The 19,441-nt window shown below is 41.7% G+C and overlaps 4 non-coding genes across 4 annotated transcripts; 3 read left to right on the top strand and 1 right to left on the bottom strand.

The window, feature by feature from the left end:
• Positions 1–865: 865 nt before the first annotated feature.
• On the top strand, positions 866–937 carry trnap-agg (transfer RNA proline (anticodon AGG)). Its single transcript has one exon. It is a non-coding gene; the product is annotated as a tRNA-Pro (tRNA).
• Positions 938–13,794: 12,857 nt separating this feature from the next.
• trnaw-cca (transfer RNA tryptophan (anticodon CCA)) lies at positions 13,795–13,866 on the bottom strand. Its single transcript has one exon. It is a non-coding gene; the product is annotated as a tRNA-Trp (tRNA).
• Positions 13,867–17,039: 3,173 nt separating this feature from the next.
• trnai-aau (transfer RNA isoleucine (anticodon AAU)) lies at positions 17,040–17,113 on the top strand. The gene has a single exon. It is a non-coding gene; the product is annotated as a tRNA-Ile (tRNA).
• A 362-nt stretch (positions 17,114–17,475) lies between these two features.
• Positions 17,476–17,547, top strand: trnag-ucc (transfer RNA glycine (anticodon UCC)). The gene has a single exon. It is a non-coding gene; the product is annotated as a tRNA-Gly (tRNA).
• The last annotated feature ends 1,894 nt before the right edge of the window (positions 17,548–19,441 follow it).

The following is a 19,441-nucleotide window of genomic DNA, read 5'->3' as shown; positions in this document are numbered from 1 at the left end:
CCATTTAAAAATTCAAAGACGTATTTTGGAATTTTTATCCCTCAGAATTCAGTCAATATTATGAAAATATTAACAAACTTATACAAAATTCTTGCTGAAGTTCTGCATTCATAATTTAAAGGAACGACACTTGACTGAGTGTTGTTCTCGTCTCAGATTAAGGTGTTTTCTCTCAACCTGCATGGAAGATGAGCAGTTTCAGCCTGAAGCTGAACGACAACAACCTGCTCCACGGGATCAGATACTTTAATCTTCACACTGAATGCTTTCAATTCCTCAAGGTCTCTTTGTCTTTGTATGTCTTAAAGCCATTCAGAGACCATTTTAACTTATTTTGCTTTCAGCCCTGCAAGCCTGAGTGAGAATATATTTTGTTTTGTCCTGTATTTTCTGTCCGATGCATAACTTTAGGCACCTGAAAGTGTCAGTTCTCAATTTTTACCACCAGGTGGCGCCATTACTACAGAAATGTTTGCAGATTTCAAGAAGCTGCTGTGAAGAAATATTTACGTTCACACCTTTGATAGTTTTCTAAGTGAACACGTGGCGGCGACTTGTCACGAATAAAGATTCCCGCAGAAAGATGTTTTAGTGCCTCAGGTCACAAACCAAGTCCAGAGTGGTGAGTAAGCCAAATAACACCTGCCCTGTAAACATAGTTAGAGCACGTGTGGAGAAGTCCACAGGGTTCAGGATGTTATGATTATGTTAAAAAAAATGGAGGGCTATTAAAGTTGTAGTGTGCGGTGGTTACTGCTAACGACGTAAGCTAATTGCCGTTGGCTTGAATTCTTTAAATCACAATGTGGTCCGTGTCTCGATCTATATTTTCTTGTTCTCTCCTTTCGGCAGATCGACGCAGCTTGGCTCGTTGGTCTAGGGGTATGATTCTCGCTTAGGGTGCGAGAGGTCCCGGGTTCAAATCCCGGACGAGCCCTCACGTTTTGTAAATGCTATGTTGGTAAAAAAAACCTTTGCTTAATTTATTCTTTGTGGCAAGGCGTAAAGATTACTTGTTTCCATGGCAACACACACACCTGCTAAGTGCAGCTGGTCTCCATGGCAACTGACACTCCTGCTACTCTCTGTCACGGCTGATCTCAGCCCAGAGCTCACGGTGAACATGGAGGGGTTATACATACACAGCTTTTTATTTCATACCTTAATGCAGTGTTGGCAGCTCGTGCGTCAAAACTGGCCCGTGAACAGTAATATCTGGCCTACATTGCAGTGCATTGCACTCCTCCCCAAGACGAAACTGACGGGCTAAAGCTGATTTCACTTTAGCTCTAAACTCTTCAAATAACTTTATCTAGTTTTTTTTTTTTTAATTAGGCGACAAAGTGGTCGCTTAGAGCACCAGTGTGTCGTTTATTTGTCCAAATACCAACCGTTTATGATTTTGTTTGGACGAATTCGGCAAAATTTAAGCCAGCCGCAGTGAGCAACGCACTTCCGGTTATTTTCACAAAAATAAACCACCCCTTTCCCTTTCTAATGCAAAAAAACCTCAGTGATAAATCTGTGCTTTTACTTTAAAAACAAGAAGCCAACCTTTCAGCAATATATCTCGCTTAACATCACCGTTTGGACTGTTGTCCCGTTAACGGAATTGGACCAGTTACGATGCCTTACCGACGGAGAGTTTTTCGGCTTTTCAACGAAGATAGGCTCGCCGTCTTTGGTACATCATGGTTGCTTTCAACATGGACTTGTCAGATGTAAGTCTTTTTTTTTTTTTTAACTATATTTAATCAATGTAAATCCAATCAGAAATCTCTAACACAACATACCTACTAACACAAAAATTGGAGGGAAAATTATATCTATAACCATACTCAGCTTGGTAAATGTACATCATTAAGAAACAGTCATTGTGAACTGAATAAAGTTTATTAAAATAAATAATCCATCATGATGCTGCTGCTGTTGTTGCTGCTGCTGCTCCGTGCTCATCGGCTCCCGCTGTCTGTCGCGTTGCATCTTGGGTAATTTCAGTATGAGTAGTAAACCCACGATGTATACTCAACATTTCTGGCGAATGCAGTATGCATCCGGGAACTTCTCGCATACTCACAAATCGCATACTGCCAGTGTAAACGCACTACATACTCAATGAGTTAGTATGAGTAGTAGGTAAGTTTGCGGTTTCAAACACAACCACGGTGGCTGCCGGCTGCCGGCGCGAGCTCTCAAAGTGAAACACACGTTGTTTACCCAGAGAAACTAATAACAAAAAGAGGAGCCACGTCTGTGGTTTGGAAGTTATTCGGCTTTAAAATGTAGTACGTGGACCAAACAACTACCTTTTGCAAAAAAAGTGGTGGTCGGCGGTGTTAACACTAGCAATTAGCTTCACTACCTTAGCCGAAAACATGTTTTAGAGTACCAGGAATGTCATAAACTAAGATCCACACCCTCCACATCCACAGCTCAATCTGCAAGTAGCAGTCAGACGTCCATTCAAGATGCGTTCGCTAAAGAGAATATGAGAAAAAAGCAAGCGGTGGGTCGAAATAACGATCGCAATCACGCAATCTGGACATGAAAAACAAAAACATGATACAGTCCTTATGACAGTAAAATGGGCTATTTAAAGTGCGTGATTTTTAAATGTCTATGAATGTCCGTTTTAGCCAAGCCACTACTAGTGGAAATGACAAAATGCAGATTAAGCCAATTGGCTCCTCTAACATGTCGCAGGATTTTTCAATATATATAATTCTTGCTTTGCTTGTCAACCGGCGACATTCCCGCGCTGGCACGCAGGAAATTACACATTTTACGTCACAACAAGAAGGGAGGGGGAGGACGCGCGGAGGGTCTCCAAGCAACAGGCAGGAGCTCAGGCAGACCGAGGAAGCGACATGCTACTTCAGGGTTTCCGCCAGACCTTTTCAGTCCGGGCGCCCCGCCCGCACTAAATTGTGCAGCGCCCAGACAACGGAGAGGAGAAAAAAAAAAAAAACTCTCCGACAGTCGAACACTGGCAGCGTTAGCAGCGTTAGCTGTGACACCACACGCTCCCCCCATCCCCAGCCAAACTTTTTCCTGCAGGAAACACTTCGTTTTTCATCAAGAAGCAGCTACTGGAGACCAACAGACAACAAATGATTTCCGCTGACGACCACTGGGTCTTTTCATCCACCTACCTGTCAGCTACAAATTAGCAGGCACCTTATCTCCCGTTTGTAATAAGTTCAATCAGTCAATCAATTTATTTTTGTATAGCCCAGTATCACAACAACAGTTGCCTCAGAGGGCTTCAAGATGTTACATTGGTCGGTAAAAGTAAAAACAGTGAATAAGCATAATGGTAATATGTCAATATTTAAAGTAACGAGACAAAACGAAGCAACCACCGCCTTAGACCCTCACATCCGGCAAGAAAAAACTCCAAAAACCCAGTGGGAAAAGAAGAAATCTTGGGGAGAACCACAGTATGGAGGGATCCCTCTCCCAGGGACGGACAGCTTCGGCAACAGCTAGCATGAGACAATAAGAAGTAAAGAAGTAAGTTATTTGCGTTTCTGTGGCAAAAAAAAAAGAAAACAATAATTACCTCTTCGGAAGAGTCCATCTTTTTTTCACCAGCTGTCCTTATTCACACAGAATAAAAACCGTTTCGCGTGATTTGCGCTGTGGAAACGCGAATCACCATGGCAGTTTGTGGGGAGAGGGGGAGGGGGGGACACCGGGGACACCTGGGCGTACGTCATGTGGAAGCGCTGATTTATTGTTGTAAGAACGCAGAATTCTGCTTGAGGGCGACCGAAGTTAGGCACTATAGCTTTAAAGGTGCATTAAAGAGTTTGCATGTTTTATGCGAAACACCGGCCCCTGCAGGCCTTGGGCATAACTGCAGCTTAATGAAAAGCTCATGTCTGTGGCTTGCATGGAAGAGGGGAACTCCTTTCTCGCTCTTTTAGTAGTGCTCGAGTAAAATTCAAGTTTCTTTTGCCTGGTTGGGTCTGTGCTGGAGTTGTGGCAGTTGTGGCAGTGCCAGAGGCCGGTCCTCCCTTACTTTCCTCAAGCTCCATCCTCAATACTGCTCAGTCCGCTTGTTAAGTGGTGACGTCACTAAACTGTTTCCGGGTCCAAGCCGTCTTTCAATCCCGCATCGTCAATATGCCGCAGTGCTGTGTGCCGCGATGTTTGAACAGGACGGAGACGAAAAAGGACAGTCATTTGTCCTTTTACAGGTTTCCATGCGACCAGAGGGAAACTAAGAACTGGCTGAAATTGATAAGGTGAGTAAAAATATTTAAATGACTGAAGAAAGTTACCTATTTAAAGTTAGCCTAAAGCTAACCTGTCTATATGCTACATAGCTACCGATGTATCATATTTATTCTATGGAGAAAATAAACTTATGAAATTCTTGGCATGAAGTCTTAAGGACGTTACCGGATTGTGGACTTAATGATCATACTTATAAATCTGGTAACAGTTTACATTTATTTAGAAGGGATAGGCGAAGAGCTGCTACCTGTGTGTGCTAACCCCGGTTAGCTAACCAAATAGCAACGTGTCAAAACAATCAGAGTTTCAGTCCATTGCCACAATCTAAAAACATACTGGAAACGTCAAGCCCATATAAGGTTGTGTTCTTCTACGTGGTGATCTTATCCAACGACTGCATATGATGTGATTTCCATGGTGTGCATCTGTAAATAATGGCAATCACTTGCCCTGCTTACAGGCGTGAAAACTTCACACCAACCTGCAACTCTCGGGTATGCAGCTGGCATTTCCCCCATGGCAAAGCTGCAGGACCATCCAGGTTTGCCTGGAATGAGGGAAAGGCTTTTGAGTTTCCCGAAGATGGAACTAAAAAGGCGAAGAAAAAGAAGGCAGCAGATCCCTGTGCTGCTGAGGCAGACAAACCCGAGGAGCAGCCACAAACAGAGGAGACCTCCAGGATATCAAAAACAGCTGAAATTCTGCAGATTGAAAATGATATGCTAAGAGATGAAAATGAGAAACTAAAGAAACAATTAGAGAAACAGAAACAAACCTTTTCATTTGACCAAATTTCTTCCAATCCTGAAAAAGTTCAGTATTACACTGGATTGCCTGATGCTGCCACTGTCCTGTTTTTGGAATCCCTTCTTTCTAAATTTGAGCTAAAGTATCACTCCGATTGGACAGTCCAAATTTTGCCTCTTGTTGATCAGTTGTTAATGACATTGATGAAATTAAAACTAAATTTTGGCCATGTAGATCTTGCCACCCGATTTAACTGTAGCACAGCCACAGTGACAAACATATTCACCACCATAACCTGTGCGCTGTATGACATCCTCTATGTTGGCATGCTGGAGAACAACATCCCATCCACAGCCAAGAACCAAGAGTCCCTGCCAGAGTGTTTCAAGCCGTTCCCAAACTGCAGGATAGTGCTGGACTGCACAGAGGTTGCTGTCTCCAACACCGAGAGACTGGACACCCAGAGCCACCTCTACAGCCAATACAAAGGGCGGACCACGCTGAAGGCGCTCATCGGTGTTGCTCCAAATGGGGTTATAACCTTCAGCAGTGACCTGTATGGTGGGAGCACCTCTGACAAAGCTATTACAGCTGACTCAGGAATACTCCGACATCTACAGCCAGGTGACATGGTGATGGCAGACAAGGGCTTCACAATTAGAGACATCTTGCCAGAAGGAGTTTTATTAAACATCCCCTCTTTCCTTGTCAATGGACAGTTCACTCAACAGGAAGTTAATCACAACAAGCAGATCTCAAGTGCCAGAATTCATGTTGAGCGTTCCATCCAGAGAATTAAATTATATAAAATTCTGCAACATATCCCCTATCAATACCGAAAAAATGCAAACAAAATTCTTAAAGTGTGTGTGTGCCTTACAAATCTGCAAACGCCAATTCTCAGAGAAATTGTGTGAAATATTTGTAAATTGGAACCTCGCCTTTAGTATCTGCTCCAAGTTTTATCTGCCTCTTGTAAATGTTTGTAAATAGTTGTAAATATTTCATTTGTGATTAAGTTTAGTATTCCCATGAGTCCTGAAAGACCTGGTAAATGATTGACCATTTTTTCTGTCATGTGAAAGGAAAAAATTTAAATGTCCTGAAAGTGCTTTTTTCTTGTAATATTGTTTATCCTCCCTCTGTTTCTCTCATTGACAGTGAAAGCAAATGGGTTAAAAAATGTGTCATGCCTCTGGCCAATCAAGTTTGTTGTTGTACCATTCTGTTCATGTGATTGTGCTTTATTGTAGATTTTGTTCAGTTTGATTATTCACGGTGTAATAAAACATCAATACACCAAAATATGGCAGCACTTAATGACTTGATACTGTTTATGTTGAAAGGGCTGTATCACAATGTGCAATATACAAAACCCAAAACCAGTGAAATTGGCACGTTGTGCAAATTGTAAATAAACACAATACGATTTCCAAATCCCTTTCAACTTATATTCAACTTATATTCAATTAAATACACAGCTTAATGTTCGAACTGGTAAACTTTATTTTTTTGCAAATATTAGCTCATTTGGAAAATGATGCCTTCAACATGTTTCGAAAAAACTGGCACAAGTAGCAAAAAAGATTGAGAAAGTTGAGGAAAGCTCATCAAACACTTATTTGGAACATCCTACAGGTGAACAGGTGGTGCCATGATTGGGTATAAAAGCAGCTTCCCTGAAATGCTCAGTCATTCACAATCAAGGATGGGGTGAGGGTCACCACTTTGTGAATAAATGCATGAGCAAATTGTCCAAAAGTTTAATAACATTATTTCTCAATGAGCTATTGCAAGGACTTTAGGGATATCATCTATGGTCCGTAATATCATCAAACGGTTCAGAGAATCTGGAGAAATTACTGCACGTAAGCGGCAAGGCCAAACACCAAAACTGAATGCCCGTGATCTTCGATCCCTCAGGTGGTACTGCATCAAAAACCGGCATCACTGTGTAAAGGATATCACCACACGGGCTCAGGAACACTTCAGAAAACCACTGTCAGTCACTACAGTCTGTTGTTACATCTGGAAGTGCAAGTTAAAACTCTACTATGCAAAGCAAAAGCCATTTATCAACAACACCCAGAAACACATATTGGTTCACAAAACAACAGTTTAATAATTATGATATATTTTATGTATTTGTAGTTTACGTACAAAGTGAAGAGGACAAGACAATTGTTGTATTTCAATAACTATACAGATTAAAACATGTCAAATTGGTCTTCATGGGCAAATAATTTATTAAATTTCACATGTAAACTGCAATCATAGATAAATATTACGGGAGAACTTTAAACATTAAGTACTCTTTAGCAGCAATTAAACATGTAAATAAAATGTAAACTGCTCGACAGCTCTAACAGATATGACAGAACAAGGTAGAAAAAACTTGAACATTCACAATAATAAGTAGCACAGCATGGATTAAGATTTTCAGAGGTTTAAAATAACAGTATTTGAAGAAATGGACCTAAAAACTTGAACTGATTTAAATGAACCTCTGAACAAATGCTAGTCAACTATTTACAGATTCAAAATGTGTCTGAGAAAGCTGTCTCGATAAAAAGTTTCAAGAGTCCCAATGTTGCTGGCCCATGCTGGGTCTTTCTCCACAGCCAAGATGACCAGGTCAAGGGGGCTCCAGACCAGCAGGTGGCAGCTTTGAGCACCTGTAAGGTAGAGGTTGCCCTGTATTTGATGCCAGTAGTTATGTGTCTGCTTCAGACTGAGGGAGCCAGTGCCTTCATCCTTCTGTAGGAAGAAGTCTTTTTTTTCTGCTGCCTCCAAGATTGTCCCAGATCTGGCTGACCACGGGCATTTTACCTCCACGATACAGTCTGGTGAGATCATTCCATCGGGAGATCCACCAAGCAGGCCACTGTTTGACAAAAACAACCCACTGTCTTCGATGACGACGCCTTTTTGCTCCATGAATTCCTGCTTCGCTTTCACTTCATGACGTATTCCCCACTCACAAGCCTGAAAGAGAGATCAAGAGACTGAGTACAATTTATATTTGAGTATTTATTGATGTATTTAGTTATTGATTTATTTTTAAGGCTGTCAGATGATTAAAAAATAATCTAATTACTGGATTTATAATTAATCATATTTTAATGTCATATCTTCTTGAAGTACCCAAATAAAGAATTTGAATCCTAGGATATTATAAAATTGTAGTACATGACTAATCAAATGAATATACTAAGAAGTGAAGATTTTTAAATCCACATTTTTATTGGTGACTACATAAAACCAAAGTAAAGGCAACTTGTCCTGAAAATTCTAAGCTCAATCAGGCAACTCAAATTACAATTTAAGTGTGTTTCATAAATCAAATTCAAAATAAGAAAAAGGTTGAGGAGATCCAGCAAACCAATTAGGCCTGATGTATTATTAGAGATTGTAGTACAAAAATAGATAAATAAATTCAAGTATATTCAGTCTTAAATAGGCCATTTCTGTTGTGACCTGGGCTTTGTTTGGTTTGACTAGAGGTGCATGTGTGAAGTGACGTGCCACTGCCATGTACAGGTCCTCCAGCTGGACAATATCAAAATGTTTGTGTGCTATGATTAATGTTGGGATTAATTTGCGGTGCAATTAATTAATCTAATTAATACACTAAAGGGACAGCCCTATTTTTTTTAATTAATAATTGAAAATATATGAATAAATAATTATTTATTTTGGGGGAAGGAAAGAAATAAATATTAACATAGAAAAATGCCAAATTGTAGTCTTAGGTTAAGTTCCACCTGCCGTCCCCTGAAATGCTGGTGATACAACCCCCAACAGGCAGACACCAGACAAAATTTACTGTAATTTACCTTATAAAATGCACAGAAAATTTCGATTCATTTTTTTAAAAACAACTTAGTACTCACTTTAGACCCTTCATTCGAGTTATACTGGCCAAGCAGGGTTTTAAACAGGGAGGGAGGGGCTGACTTCCGCCTGACTGCTGCCAAGACTGCACCAAACTTGCTGGCTGTGATGCGGTTCTTGCGATAGGCTGACCTGTAAAAAGAAGTCAAAATAAGACCCTGTTATATTTTTTTCCATCACTTCCAAGTCAAAATAAACCTTTTTTTCCAATTAACCTGTTATGAATCACCTTGGTCACTCTCTTACCATAATGGATTTTTTGTCTGTCCAACCGTGGCTCTCTCAATCTGCTGTTTCTCCTGTTCAGAAACAGCAAGTGAGCCAAGCACATAGCTGACCTTATCCTCTGCTTGGTCAAACTCTGGGGAGGCAACCAGTCCATCAAAAGTTTTGATAGGGAGAGTCTGTAAAAAAAAGATGCACATACAATGTCAGATTGCTGTTTAACTATATCGCCAGTCTGACTCCCTAATGAAGAGTTAGGGAAATGATGGAAATGTTCGCATAGGTATATTGAAAAACTCTGACACTGAATATTACCAATGTTTATTGTTACATGATTTTGGATTGTATGATTGTGATGTTCAAAGAAAACCAGTTAAGCTGTACCTGAGGCTTTTCAGGGCTGAGGATCCAACCCATCCCTGTAAAACGGCCAAGTTTTGCCAATGACGCCATGGCCCATTCCTTATCCTCCTGTGTGACTGGTCTTTTGATTCCAGCTGAAACAACAGTTGTGAAATCATTAAAGTAATGATATTTGAAATTATCATAAAATGCAAGATTTTTGTAGCACAGATTAAGTGCAATTCACACAAAAAAAGGGGAAAAAATGGCAGCAGATTTGATTAAAAACTAACCTTGTGTTGTGGATGGAGCCATCTCAGACACTCTCTTGTCGGTGATGTTGTCCGTTTTTGGTGTCTTTGCTCTTCTCCATTTGCACTCGACATCTGTCCGGGATACATTCTTCTCCACCCAGATCAGCAAAGCAGCCATATGATGGCACTTGTCCCTTCCAATTGGGCACTCACAACTGCTGTACCTCACCTGCTGATTCTCTACATGCACCTGCACTCAAAAGATTTGCCCTCATCCAACAACCTTATATTTGACATTTTCTGTGCTGTGTTAATATCATCTTATCTCTATTTCTGTAACAAGTCAAGGGGCAGCAGAACAGTGAATTAGATGTTAACCCCATGGATAGGTAACGTTTGGATTTATAAGTAATTATACAACTCTAAAAACAAGTATTAAATTTGGAAATTCACTGGTAAGCATATGGCAGGGGTTAAAGTAAAAAAAAATTATTTGACTGAAAATTTTAGAACATTTTTTTTTAAAGTGAAACTTTGTGCTTTCTTCTCAATTTAGATTTGAACAATGTCCTTTATAACAAACAGCATCGATATTATGGTACAGCCAAATCTACACCACGGTTAAATTTCTCTTTAGATTCATAAATTTGTATTAATTGAATCTTTTGTTTTTTTCTGATTTGCTGTCTTATTTTTAAACAGGGATTTAAGAGTATCTCTTTAAAAAGATAAAACTGTCCAGAAAGGATTATTGAATTGCTCTGATATTTATACCCTCAAATGGAGACTGAATGGACTCAAATATTTGTGACAACCTCTATATGTCAGTGGCTGCATACTGGTTGACTCTGTAGGATACATCTGTACTTAAATTCCTCCTCATCTCTCTAAGGCACACACAGCGGCTAGTGGATGCCAGCCATGCCAGCCTGGTGGAACGCCACTCATGTGGGTTCAGTCGCACAGCTTTTTGTCATAGTTTAACACACACTATGCACACACTGATAGCTGACAATCTGTGAAGTTTTTCACGTTTTGTAAATAAAAAGTGTTCAGCCCTGCATCCTGGCCTCTTCGCCGGTCTTTGTTGCAGACTTGGAGCTCCTGGTTGTAAAACACACAACTTCACTGCGAGGTAAGGCTGGGCTCTGTACAGGTAGGTAAAACAATCTCTCTGGTCTCTTCAATGCTTTAAGAGCAGCAGAAACCAGTATTAATGAAATCATAGATATGAATCAATATAATTAGACTGGGAAATATTAAAAAAGACTGTCTTGAGTTTGAAACAGTTTAATACAAAAATAAAATCGTTATTGACAATGATATTATGCAATAAAATCATTCAGAAACTGACAAGAATTTGTAGTGAAAATAAAACAGCATGAAACTGAAGAGGAGAAAACACAACAGAAAGTGTAAAGCCGGCCTCCACACAGCTCCAGAATGAGGAGGAGACTTTGACAGGGTTTCCTCATCCTTCGTCCCACCAGCATCTCCGTCCACCTGCCACAGTAAAAACAAAAACTGAAATTATAAAAGAAAACACCACTGAACAAGCCCTAAAATATTATATTAATATACTATATAATCAGGAAGCAGTCTTGGGTGTTTTACTTGTCATCAATAGGATAACGCCTGTAAAGCTGGAACAGAGCAGAACCTTCCTGCAGTCAGCATCAAACAAAACATTTTTTCCAATTCAGGAAGACCTTAAATTTCACCGAGGTTCACTTCAAGTCCCAATTTCTCATTTACTGTGTCATAATTCATTCATTTTAACTTAATTTTGTAAAGAAAAAAAACACAATCAAAGAGTCTGCCTTTTTGGTTTCACTGTGAATTCAGACAAAACATTAGTGAATTTATTCTATTTTATTTGGATGTTTCAGACTTCCAAATACATCTAAAGTTTCTCAAGCAGGTTTCAGTCACCTTGCTCTTGTAAGTTAACATTGCTGTGACTGATGATTCTGTCAACATAGAATCATTTCAAACAGTGACTTCTGTATCTTTTTCTGTAATGAGCATAAGGCTGTGGCTGCACAGCTGCAGAAGTAACAGCAGTGTGTATCAGTTACCTGTTCTTCTGCCATTGTTCCCAAGAAGAAATGACTTCCAGCAGTTTGGTGAGCAGAGGGTGAAAGGTTTGCCGCTCCATCCTCTACAGTCGTCCCTGTAGCTGTTCTAAAAATAGAATCTTCGTCCATGCCGTCGCCGCGGCTGTGCAATATTTCTCCAACTCGTATCTTAAAGCACTGAAGCCCACTGGCTGAGGGCGCAGTAACATTCTCCGACCTGAGCATCACCTCGGCCAGCCCTCTGAGTCCCCTGACATGATGGAATCCGAGTTTTAACTTGAGCGGGCCTGAACACGGACAGCCTCCATGCGTTGGTTCCCAGACCCCGAGGAGACGCTCTGACTCCCGCGGTGTCCTCCCCGGCTGGAGCTAGCTAGCCTGAATAAGTAGCTCCTGAGGTCCCGTGTGCTTTTAACGCTGCATTGTTCTTGTAGATTGTGTAAATCAGGTCATGTCTTCAAAACCGCAATGATGAATATATTCCTTACAGCGGAGAAACTCTTCTTCGGCTGTAAATTCAAGGCTATGTGAATATGTACATGTACTTCCCGCATCACCTACAAAATAAAAGTCCCCATGTACTCCTGCTATCAGGATAGATTTATTGTGACGAGGTGCGACAACAACAAAGCCTGTAACCTTGCGCATATGACATTTTAGACCAAATGAATGCAACAACTTCATTGAAAAAGCACGCAAGCCAGAAAAAGAGGCACCCAGTCAATATGCGCTTATGATACGTATGTTTTTTTCTCTTAATTTTTTTCAACTGACGGAATTCCGTCGTGGCAACGGAACTCTTTAAGCCCTGGCATATGGTTTGTTTCAATTTGCAAATTTTTCCGAATGATGGAAAAAAAGCAGGAATATAGGATTCAATATTTTTCTAAATTAAGAAGGCCACAGACAGCAGTGACTTACACTTTTGTAAATGACACTTACAAAGATCAGAGCTGACTAGACTACGCTGAACAGATGGTAATGTCATTTACTCAAAAGGTGTTGAAACACACTGGCTTCTTTAGCCGTAAGTTTGTTGACTTTAACTAAAGCCTAGAAGTTACATCGCGTGGCCGTCATTAAAGTTCCTATAACCTACGAGCCTGCACCTAAGCCAGTAAACTCATAATATGAAGGCTTGGTATCAGTCCTTACTGACTGCTTTTGTCTTCAAATAAGTTTTTATAGACAGCTTCTGTTTATGAATGTACAGATTTTAGCTTCATTCAAGAAACCTGGCTTACTAGCTAACAGCTAATACCTAACTCACCTCAACTTTGTATTCTCTCTTCTTCATTGAAGCTTGAACGCTACCCTTAATCATTCCTCCGGGGAGGACAGAAACACTCACAACTCTGTTGGAGTCAAAAGAATTCAGCCCTTTTTTCACCCTAATCGACGCATCGCCGAAAAAAGAAGTGATGGTAAATAGATTGACCGGTTCCGCCATGGTTTTCCGATGTAAACGATGTAGCGCGCGAAAGAGTTTGGACCCGGAAATGGGTGAAACGTCACGAATGACGTAGGACTTAACAACCGGGTTGCTGCTCGTTAAGCATCTGGCGGAGTAATGGCGGACAAAATGAAACTTAAGGATATCAGGCCAGTGGGAGCGTGCATTACATCACATCATCTCAAATTCTCCCCAAAAAAATTCTGGTGCCAGACCGGCACTGCAATTTTCAAGTGACAATTTAATGCTGTTAGCGGTACTTACAATGAATATATCAGGGTACATTGTACACACCATTGAACATTTGTAACATATTTATGGTGGAAAATAAGCATTATTAAAGTTGAAAAACTCCTTAATGCACCTTTAAAGCCAATCAACTGCAGTAATTATTTTCTTATTAGAGGATTTGTATAACAACACTCTTGCATGAAAAAAAATACCGTCAAATACCGTAAAACCGATATGATTAAAAAAACAAACAAAAAAAAAAAAACCGTGATATGAAATTTTGCCATACCGCCAGCCCTAGTTTAAAACTTAGAGAAAAAGCAAACATTGACCCCGACGTGATTTGAACACGCAACCTTCTGATCTGGAGTCAGACGCGCTACCGTTGCGCCACGAGGTCTGTTGCGATTCCTTCGAAAGTACAGTAGATAACCACAACTCGCAGTACAACACTGTCAAGCGTGTTAATTTTCATATCGGCAAGCTGAACAAATCCTTAGCGCAGCAGTGGCACTACCAGCATTATAAACAAATGTCTGTACATCTTCACTGCTTCAGTGTTCTGTGTACTGACATACTGACATCCTCTATCATCTACAGCTGTTTCAGATTCAGTTCGAGAGGCTTATCTGCTTTCAAAGCTGGGCTAAAGACCTCATTATTTTAGTAAAGCCTATTGTTTGGGCAGGTTCTGGCCTTGGTGGTGTTGCTTTAGGCTGGGCGTTCTCTCTCTCTTCCTTTTTTCCATCACTTCTTCTGACACCCCCTAGCTGTTTATCTGCTCTTTTAATACAGATTATTGACAGAAAATGAAGCACATACATTGTCAGTATATTACCGTTTAGTATTGGAGTTTATTTTTCCCTTTTCTGTTTCTGAATCGTGGGGGCAGCACCTGAGCCATTACTAGATACGTTCACTTTTGTCAGCAGGCCTTCTCATCCCTCTTGAGGAAGATTTAAATGCTGAGCGTCTCGGACAGAATGGGAAAAGTTGTTATTTGCAGACACTTCAGTTCTGAGAGGAAGTATCTGAGCGGCGTAGCAGCGGCTTGGAGAAAATGAGGGAAACACTGCTTTGGTATGTTTAATTTCTGGGTTTCGCATGGGTATTTACTGTTCTGTTTGCTGTTTTATCTCCATCTTCTTGTTCAGTGATTGTCATGTTGCTCATGGGAGTGAAGCAGCTGCAGCTGACCGTTGCTCAGCTCTGAGGTGTTCAGGTTCCAAAGTCACAGTCTGGCTTTTTACAGATCAGAGGTCTTGTCAAACATTTGTAAATACTCACAGTCGGTGCTTCTGTATGTTCGTTTCTAAGGAAAAGCGATACCTAACCCTGACCACTAACGCTCAAGATAGGATTCAAGTACCCAAGCAAAAGTTTTCCTGACGCCAAATCAAGTTGCCAACCCCTGGCATAAATCATTAAATGCACTTGCACACTAACCTGACACGCCAGATGGACAGTTTCATATGTCCGCCACGGAAATATTTCACAAGTCCATCTGGGTAGCCGCTCTTCCGATTTGATTTCAGAGGCGGGACCTTCAAAACAACCCGTAGCTGGCGATTGGACGACCGTTCGAACCAAAGAAGAAGAAAATTGGACGACCGTTCTGATTGACACGCGACACACTCACAACAGACCAATCCACATCAAGCCACGGTGTGATGTAGCTTACGTGCGCTGCTGCTGAGAAGCAGTAGACATCGTTTCCTGACAAAACGACTTGAAGTGATGTTCTGTGCTCCTCTTTCAAAGAAGAAATTGAGTCGCTTTCTTATAAAACTGCAGATATTGCCGTGTCCACGGAGATCGCTTTACATGCCTTTACAAGTTGTTTTCAAACTTTTGGGCGCTTCCCACTGTTGTCACGTCTTCTCGTCACTTCCGCTCCTCCCGCAGCTCCTGCCTCTTTCCCCTGATTGGGTCGACAAAATTTTAACAGAGTGAAATCATTGGTCTATGGAGCGCTACAAGATGGGATCTGCAGGATTTAGGAACTGAATCAGGCAGGCCCATCTGCTATGCAAGGTTACTCGCACACATTCATATGTTTAGATTGTTTTCATATTGCTAATGAAAGTATTTGTGTTAAATTATGGTTCCACTTGCGTCCTTCATATGATCAGATAAAAGGCTTCTCCAAACCAAGCTGAATTTCAAACCCACCCTGCCCCTGGGGTTTGGTTCCCAGTTTCGCTTCACTTCTCTCCTTTCTTTTTGACATGTTTCATTAACTACGTGTCATTAAAGGGCAACTCTGGTTTTTTGACACCTGGACCTTATCTATAGGTGTGTGCATGCTCATAGTCTCACGCAGACAAACATCGTGCAGCTCGGAGTCCTTCAGAAGTTATTTAGATGCAACCGATTTAGCAGGGGCCATGGCAAGGGAGCTTCAGCGCAGGACATACTCTCTGCAAAATCGCTCATTTCGGCTATATTTTTTCATTCATCGCCAGTGTTATCATAAAGTCAGCTCGTCTCTACCGTCTTCAGGTTAGTCAGCTGACAGTTTTCGCTAACTTAGCCACAATTAGCTCGGATGGGAACGTTGGGTTTATAGTTGCCACGGCCCCAATTCAAGTCGTCACTGACTTCGCCGGTCCCAAGCCAAATCGGCCCCTGATCAATCCGGCCCCGAATTATCAGACAAATTTACCGGTAATTTTTTTTTCAGTTACTTGGGACCGAGTTGGTCGGGGGCCAAGTGGATCGGGAGTCAGGGCCGTCGGGGCAGAGGTGATCGGGAGTCGGTGCCGGGTTGATCGGGGGCCGACTTGGCTTGGGACTGGCGAAGTCGGTGACGACTTGAATTGGGGCCGTGGCAACTAGTTACCAGAACGTTGGAGCTCCTCTCCCCAGCAGAGAGGCACTTTGAGTCGGCCTCGCCTGTCACAGCGCCCGGGCGTCTGACTCTCCGGGGGGCTGCATAAAGTCAGCTCGTCTACCGTGTTCAGGTGGGCCAGCTGACCCACCTGAAGACGGTTGGACGGCGAGGGGTGGCTGGGTCCGGTCGCCCGTTTGCGGAGCCCGACTGGGCCTGGAGCCACAAATGAGCGATTTTGCAGAGATTATGTCCCGCACTGAAGCTCCCTTGCCGTGGCCCCTGCTAAATCGGTTGGATCTAAATAACTTCTGAAGGACTCCGAGCTGCACGATGTTTGCCTGAGTGAGTATATGAGCATGCACACACCTATAAATAAGGTCCGGGTGTCAAAAAACCAGAGTTGCCCTTTACCCATTGTCTCTCTTGTAGTCTATGATTCTCTCCCTCCTGTAGTCCCCGCCCCGAGGGTCATCATCTGAGGGCTCCTATTTTGATCGACCAGCTTGAATGCATCTTTGTGTCTTTCGACCCCGTCACCCCAACTGGAATAGCAGAAAGCCACCACCTGGCTTGAGCCTGGTTTTGCAAAGGTTTGGAAAGAGAGTTTTTCCTTTCTATTTTCATTTATGCTTGCTCATGTAGATCTGTTGAAATTACTTCTAAGTAATTACTGTACAAACAAAACTCGAGTAAACTCTATTGTTGAGATCCATTGGATTATCTTTTTTGCACAACAGCGTGGCCGGTTAGCTCAGTTGGTTAGAGCGTGGTGCTAATAACGCCAAGGTCGCGGGTTCGATCCCCGTACGGGCCAATGAAACTTTTTCTCTCCCCCGTTTTTTCATGCTAATTTCTCTTTTATATTTATTTCTTAATATATGCTTTAAGCTGTGCAGTCAGTTCTGCAAAGACAAACGGGTAGAGCATGTGCATGCTTATTTCAGCATGTTCCAAAAAATTCACTTTTAATTGTTGGTTAGATTATTGCACTTCAGTTTGGTTGCGCTTCTCACAAATGGCTCTGAATGTTCTGATGTACTGACGTGGAATCGGCACAAAATGCCTTTCACAAATACGACTAAACGGACACGTGCAGCAGCATAAAGCGCTACATCCTCTCATGGACACCTCTCTCTGAACGTACAAAATGGGAAGTCTCTGAAAAGCGGTTGTGTGGCGTTGGTGGTATAGTGGTGAGCATAGCTGCCTTCCAAGCAGTTGACCCGGGTTCGATTCCCGGCCAACGCATACGTTTTCACCTTTTCTCTGTCAATTGGATTCACGTCACTTGTTCTCCCTCCAAATATTTCTTTATCTACTGGTTTTTGACAGATTTTCTTTATGATTTTGGATATTTTTTTTCTGAGCAGGTGTTATTGTAGTGGTTTCACTATGCAAAGCACTTTGTGTTGCATTGTTATTTGTTAGTTTTTTTAATGCTAAATCTACATTTTAAATATTACTGTAGTTTACAATCAGTTGAAATGTATGAAACAGACAGTCACACAAATTTGAATTATGATGAAGACAGAGACAGTTAATTCAAAAATGTGTGCAGTTAAGATATGATTTATGATCTAAAAGAGGACAAATGCCTTGGAGGTTTTTCAGTCATCCGACTCTATTTGTTCTCATTGGATGTCAATAAATATAGTAAATATGGAGTGGACTTCTTGAGCTGAAAGTGTGTCACTGTTTCTCCTTCGCCCGATGGCCTCATCTGTCATCCTGTTCACCGGTTAATCCTGAACACCCTCACTCTCCCCTCTGTTGCCATGGATATGTCGTCTCCATGGTAACTGCGGGCCCCCGTTCATGGCCTTGGGCCGCCGTTGCCGCCGAGGACTCTCTGAACCTTTCATCACACTTTTCCTCCGAGCTCACACAACGACTGACATGAGAAGAAGTGACTCCGTCTGTCCTCGTCCTCTGCTCAGTGTCAGGAAGTTAAATGTAACTGGAACTGTGACGACTATTACACACTAACCCGTAACAGATCACTGCCATCAAATCAGTGTTGCAGTTTAACATTAAAGAAGAGGATTGTGATTGTGACTCACCTCAGGATGAGAGCAGATCACAGAAAGTCATAAGGATTCTTGCTTTTAACCTTTGAGAAGAAACAGAACTGGTAATTAGAAAACTGACTGGAAAATGTGAAGCACTTAGATCACAGACTACAAGCATAAACTTCAAAACACATAATGTTAGTACAATATAATGGTGAAATATTTGTGTGTCGATTGAGAGATGAGGGAAGTTCAGTGTAGTCAAGGTGCACCAGCAGTTTAAACCTACAGCAGCTCCACTAGAAAATAGTCCAGGGTAGCCTGAACCAGCCATCGAAGCTTCTTTAACAGGAAGATTTGAAAGCCAGTCCCAAACAAGTCCCAAACCAGCCTGCAATCAGCTAAAAACCAGTCCAAAAGTAGTTTACAACTGCTCCAAAACAAGTCTACTATCAGGTAAAAAACCAAAACTAAACAAGTCTTCAATCAGGCCAAAACTAGTGCAAAACTAGTCGACAACTTGTCCAAAATCAGTCTACAAATAGTTCAAAGCCAGTCAGTCCAAAACCATTCCAAAGTTAGTCTCCGACTCGTCCCAATCCAATCTGCAAAATGGCCAAAAGCAGTCTTCAATCAGGCCTAAACCAGTCCAAACATAATCTGAGACTAGTGGACTTTTAAACAAGTAGTTCAAAACCAGTACACAATCAGGCCAAAACCAGTTCAAAACTGGTCTATAACTTGTTCTAACCTAATCTATAACTGGTCTGAAACCATTCTACACAAGTTCAAAAGCAGTTCAGTGTCTCAGTGTGTCCAGCAGAAATGGACGTCTCCTGTCAGATGGCCTTGATGAGTGTTAGTAGAGACGGTGAAGAGACTGAATGACACCAGGATCTCTCACTCAGTTAAGTTTTTCTGTTTATATCTCTCACACGGTTTACACTCTGAGAGTGTGTCCATCTCACTCTCTAAAAATCACCATGGTGACCAAAGTCAGCAACTGATTGGATGCTGTTAAAGATCCATTCACTTCTGAGTGACAGCGTGAGGGACCAATCAGCTGCAGTCAGAGGGTCCATCAGCTGTTGAGGTTGACTCCAGGTGATTGTGGTCGACTTGGTGACTTGATA

The sequence above is a fragment of the Salarias fasciatus genome, chromosome 18 (assembly GCF_902148845.1).
Source record: "Salarias fasciatus chromosome 18, fSalaFa1.1, whole genome shotgun sequence".
NCBI classification, from domain to species: Eukaryota; Metazoa; Chordata; class Actinopteri; order Blenniiformes; family Blenniidae; genus Salarias; species Salarias fasciatus.
Note: the sequence above shows the minus strand (reverse complement) of the source record. Positions and strands in the feature narration are given on the sequence as shown.